Here is a 6028-nt window from a genome sequence, read left to right on the forward strand (position 1 = left end):
CGCATGCTGGGAGCTGTAGTTCGAGCGCCGCAGGGCCGCCTCGCAGCTGCCCGGGGAACACCGCAGATTGGGACTACAGCTCCCAAGAGCCTCCGCGGCGGGAAGGCGGTTGATGGGCGCCCAGAGCGGCGGCCGTGCCCCGCTTCGTGCCGGGGCTGTCCGGGCGGGAAGCGGCGGCGGGAGCCGCTCCGGAGCCGGGGCTGTCCCGGCTCCCGAAGGCGCCCCGCAGCTCGGCGTGGCTCCTGGGTGCTCCCGCTGGCCTCTTGGGGCAGCGTCGCTCCGCTGCTGGGGAGAGGCTGCGGACGCCAATGTGCTTCAGCTGCGGCTGCTCACAGCCTTTTAAACTTTAAACAGCAGCGGGACGGGAGGAACGCAAAGATAAATGGGCGAAAGGCAGCCCCGGGCCCTTCTGACATTTCGTGCTTTAGGCGTGCTCTGTCTTGCTGAGCGAAATTAGAAACTCCAGTAAGCCATAGAGCACCAGCCGCAGCCTTGGGGGCGTCTCCGGCCGTGTCCTGGGGCTGCGGCTCTTGTGGGCAGCGCTCTGGGCTGTGTAAGCCCGGCACAGCCTCTTCGGGTGCCTTCTATTAGTCTGAATGTTCGCCGATTCTTTCTGTAGTCCCATAGGGCTCTTTCTGCCATGCTGCCACCATCTTTCCCGGACTTTGGTTTAGCAAGTTACAAATACAGTGTCTTCATGATTGTCCTCAGACTCGAATCTTCCTTAACATTGAAAAGCTAATGTGCTAGAATACAGAAGGATCTGTACTTGGCCTTTCTAAACCACAGCATCACATTCAGCTCCTTTGACATCTTTAGTAGGAAAATACTATTAGATGGGTTTGGGGTTTTTTTCTCAGTTTATCTACACATTTATGGTCTTGCAGGACTACAGATTAATGATGCTCTGTTGTTGGATCATGGAAATTTATTTTTGGCTCTTTCTTTGTGCTAAAAATATAATCCATTACTGACAGCGGTGTTGAGTTTGTGGTTTAATCATGAACTACAAGCTTGAGTGCTTGTGTGAAATCCTTTTGAGGCTGTTGGGACCTTAAGGATCTCCACCAATATAAAATTGTAAAAATTAAAACAGGGAAAGTTGTCAGCAGTGAGACTTTGCATAACTTCCTTATTAGATGCTACAACGACATAGTGTTCCAGTTATAAAATTTTTTATTACCAGCTAATCAATCCTGAACACGCAGATTAAATACAATAGTTTTAATTCAAATGCAAATTCTGATTTTGAATTTTGTAAATTTTGCCATTCAAAACTAGTACAGCCAAACACTGCTAAAATTTTTAAGAACTTTCATTCTCTAGGGAATAGGAGAAAAGGGCCAGCAATCCAGTGATAGCATTAATTGATAATGAGAGAGATCAGGGAGAATCTCCCTCAATCAAGGGAGAGAAAAGATGCGGGGTAGATGTTTTGAGCAGGTTTTAACTCGAATTTTTGATCTCTGTCAGGTATTCCAAAGTTCATAGACTCATAGAATATCCTTAGTTGGAAGGGACCTACAAGGACCATAGAGTCCAGCTCCTGGCCCTGTACAGTGATTCAAAGGAATCTCCTCCACAGCAGGTACTGTAAAGTCAAGCACACTTTTATTGCAGCCAAGAAATCATGCAGGGGTTAGCACTCCAAGTGCACATCTGATGGGGTTCATTTTGCACAGGCTTTTATACTTCACAGTTCTGGCATCCACCCTTGTTTGTTTGCTTATCTAAAAGCTGCAGTTATAAGGGATGGGGTCTTACACAATGTGTGGTTTCTTTATCCTAGGGCTACAAACACAGTAAATAGTTCCTATCTAACAATTCATCACATTCCCCTAACTGCTGTTATGCTTTTCTATAACTGTGCTTTATTGATTACATTCTTCTATCTATGAAAACAAACCCTATGACTTTGCATTCTCCTTTTGTGACAGCCAACATGCCTTTCCTTTCTTACCACCTTAGCCTGCTAGGGCTAGGCCTCTGCTTGCAAAAGTGGTTACACTCAGACACAGCAGTTACACTTAAATCTTTTACTAATTCATACCTATGCTAACGTGCTTATGTCAATTGAGGACTGTGTTTCAACAGGACCACCCCGAAGAGTCACACCATGTGCCTGAGCACACTGTCCAAATGCTCCTTGAGCTCTGCCAGGCTGGTGCTGTGATCACTTCCCTGGGGAGCCCGTTCCAGTGCCCAAACACCCTCTTGGGGGGAAGAACCTTTTACTAATGTCCAACTTAAACGTCCTCTGACACAGCTTCAGGCCTTCCCTTGGGTCCTCACTGGTCCCCACAGAGAAAAGATCAGTGCCTGCCCCTGCTCTTCCCCTCACAAGGAAGCTGCAGACTGCAATGATGTCTCTCCTCAGTCTCCTCCTCTCAGACTGAACACACCAAGTGACCTCAGCTCCTCATAAGGCTTCCCCTCAAGGCCCTTCACCATCCCTGTGGCCCTCCTTGGATGGTTTCTAGTAGTTTATTGTCTTTCTTGTATGGTGGCACCCAGAACTGCACGTGGGACTCAAGGTGAGGCCACACCAGCTCAAGCAGAGCTGCACAATTGCCCCCCTCAGCCAGATAACACTGTGAGAGACAGTTCTGAAAGCTTTGCTGAAATCCAAAAAATTTACATCAGCTGCCTTCCCTTGATCATCTAGGTGGGGTCTTGTCATAAAAAGAAATTAAGTTAGTCAAGCAGGACTTTCTCCTCATGCTGGCTGTGACTGATGACTGCATTGTCCCATTTTGTATGTGTGTGAGCAGAGAGTGCTTTATACCAAAACTACTGCTAATGCAAAAACAACGAACCAAAAACAAGAACCACCATAGATAGGTATGTATTGACCTCATGTGCCCTTTGATCTGTTATCTACCTGACCTAAATGCACCTACTACCATTATAGAGCTGCCAGTTCCATCAGGTGTATAGTCTATACAGATGTGTGTAAAATTGCATCTTGTAGTGTTGATTTTCCAGGTTTTAATAAAAACACAAATTCAAATGAATCATGATGCTCTCAGCAGCCATCTGATTTCCTTTTTACTGGGTTGTAGAAACAATGCATACATTGAAAATCAAAAAGGTCAGAGAGTAAGAAAATAAACTTATTCTTTAAATGTAGTGTAGGTAACATGCTCTCAGTCTCAGCCTAAAATTATCTCAGGGTAATGTGTTTTGTTGGAGTTTTTTATTTTTTTATCTGAAACCTTATCCTAATCATCTCCTCTCAACTTGGCCCTTGATAAATTAATCAAATCATAATCTTATATCAGATTGTCAAGTGCTGATGTCAGTGCCATTTAAACATCTCCTCTGCATTGTCACTGTCTCTTGATTTATTCTTTCTCTGCACTAAAGCAAAATCTTTCTGCAGGGTTTGTGCAAAGGTTTTATTGACCTTGGCAGGTCAATAAAGGCTTTGGCACAATTTGACCAATAATTTTAAAGCCGGAAGGACCTATTGGGTAATTAAGTTATATTTTCTAATTATTGTTTCCCCATTTGTACATACATAGGGTATAAAAATATGAATTAGGAAATGAACACAAGTACTTCAAATAGCATCTGCTTTCCCTTTTTTTTTTTTTTTTTTTTTTTTTCAGTCCTTAGTGTGGATTTATTTATAGAAGGATAGAAGCTTAATCAGAATTTGCAGTCTATGTGGAGCTCTCATTAAGATAGAAAAAAGGCATTTTTGTTCCAAAGGGCCTCTCCAAGAGAGAGGGAAGTTTAACATCAGATGTTTTTGCAAAGCACAAGAGCTGCGTTCCTTTCACGTTACCTTTGAACAAGAAGTTTCTGATTTCTTCTGCCTCATCCTGCAAGTGCGGGATGAATTTAGAGGGGCCAAGTATTCTAGAGTGTCAGCTCTGTCCAGTTATCTCACAAATAAAATTACTTGGCCTTAGGTCACTGTGGAAAATTTGCATCATCAAGTAGCCTTTTCAGAAATATAAGTAGAGTAAAAGTCTTTCCCAAGTGACACTGATACCCTCTGGATGAGATATGGACACGGTGCACTGGGATCCAAACATTCCTTGGTGAAAAAATTTATGACTTGTATGTTTTGTTTTACCAGCATGTGTTCTCTTCACACTAGTTACTGTAGCATTAGCAGGGTGTCTGCATTAGCTTGGCTTGGAGCAGTAATGCAGTTTTCAGCCAAATCAAGAGCTTCCTAAAGTTGATTAAGTTCCCAGAGTAGTTTTGAAGCATACCCTCTGAATGCCTTTTCAGAGAAAATTAAACTGTGCCCTGTGCTTCAAATAAGCTTAATGGGTGCATTGTTTTTGGCTTTGTTTTGTCTGAACCTGACCAGTCATGAGACCAGCTAGCTTGCACTTAAGACTTATTTACCACTGACGGGCTCTGAAACTCTAGAAAGCCCCATGACATGCTGAGGAGCTCATATGCTATATAAAGAGGTCACTGCTTTGCCGTGTGCTCATTTACACAGCATTTATCATTCTTTTAAAATCAGCTTTTAAAATAACCTTACACTCATAGGTGTCCAGGAAAACAAATAGACATTGATGATTTATTTTAATCACTTAAGCCAAATACTGACATTTTGTTGTCATAAATTCTACTCCTGTTTAAATGAAACTTTCCCAGTCTCCCATATCTTAGCATAGTTTGTCACAAATGACAGGCAGCCGATTTTCACTCAAGTTGTTTTACAGATGATTTAGATAGACACTGCTGAGAAGGGCAGCACTCCTACTTCCATGTCTCCCCTGCCTCAGCCTCACTTCCACTGCCAGAGGTGAATTCTATCAGAAAAAAGATCTGGATTCATGTCCTCTTGGGTCTGGGGGTTTTGTTGTGGTTGAGACATGTGTTGTGTGTTTTCTGCATTGAGTTTAGTCTGGATCAGTTTTCCAAAGGTTTTTTTAAGATAATATGCAGTGAGGTTTTTGTTTGGGGTTTTTTGTTTTAATAATTTCAGATTATAAATCAGTGAGTGGAAACATGAAATGCAATTTACATTCTTGAAAAAGAGTTATTTTATAATGGTTCTGTGTGAAAGGAGAACCGAAGGCAAGGTTGTTCCAGTCCAAATTAAGGTAATTCCACATTACTAACAGCATGTATTAGCAGCAAGAGATTAGGGAAAGAGTTTGCACTTAGTTCAAGCCATGATTTTACTGAAAATGTAGGTCACACTAAATTTTCCACGTAATTAAACAAAATGAATAAAACTGATTAAGATATGTTCCAATTAGCTTTGAATAGCATGCTGATAAAATGGGATTTGTTTTGGAACTCCCTGGAATTACAAGAATATAAGAGACTACTTAGGTGGATTATCGGGAACAGAAGTTTTCTCAGCCAAAAAAAAAATCTTTTCTCTTTTAACAGAACAGCAATGGCAATCTTTGCAAACTGTGTGTGCTTTATTAAACTAAAATTCATGCCTATTCAGGAGAAGAGCAATTTGAAAGCATCCATAAAGGAAAATGGCAGAGTAGTTAATTTTGTGCTGAATAACAAAGCGAGTGCCATACTTATTTCTGAGATTTCAGAAGGAAAATACCAAGTGATGCAAGTGTTGTAGAGTTTTGCCTTCATGCAGAGAAACAAGAACTGTAGAGATTGTATCTTGACTCAATTAAAATATTCCATTTATATTTTTAATGCATGTGATGCTGTAGTAGTGAAATGTTATATAAAGAAATGAAAAGCAATATATTCTCTCTCCACAAAAGAACTAGGGAGGGTTTTTTCCCCTGGCTAAAATTGTTATGCTGTTGTTCTTCTCTCATTGTTGGAGAGAGGAAACTCTGAATAAAAAACACATCACTGAATTGGGTTTTAGTTATGTTATTGTTAATGTAAGAATTTGGGATCTGCAGACTGTTATGTCCATGTATCTGATAATTCCATGAAAGGCCTGGATGGTTTACTAATTGAATCAGTAAACAACATAAGCCTGAATTATGTAAGTTAATTCTTGTTACTCTGTGAGGGTCAATATGTAAAGGCTGTTAGAAGTATTTTTTCCCCAGGAAACATGTAC

Source organism: Motacilla alba, chromosome 1, assembly GCF_015832195.1.
Source record: "Motacilla alba alba isolate MOTALB_02 chromosome 1, Motacilla_alba_V1.0_pri, whole genome shotgun sequence".
NCBI lineage: Eukaryota > Metazoa > Chordata > Aves > Passeriformes > Motacillidae > Motacilla > Motacilla alba.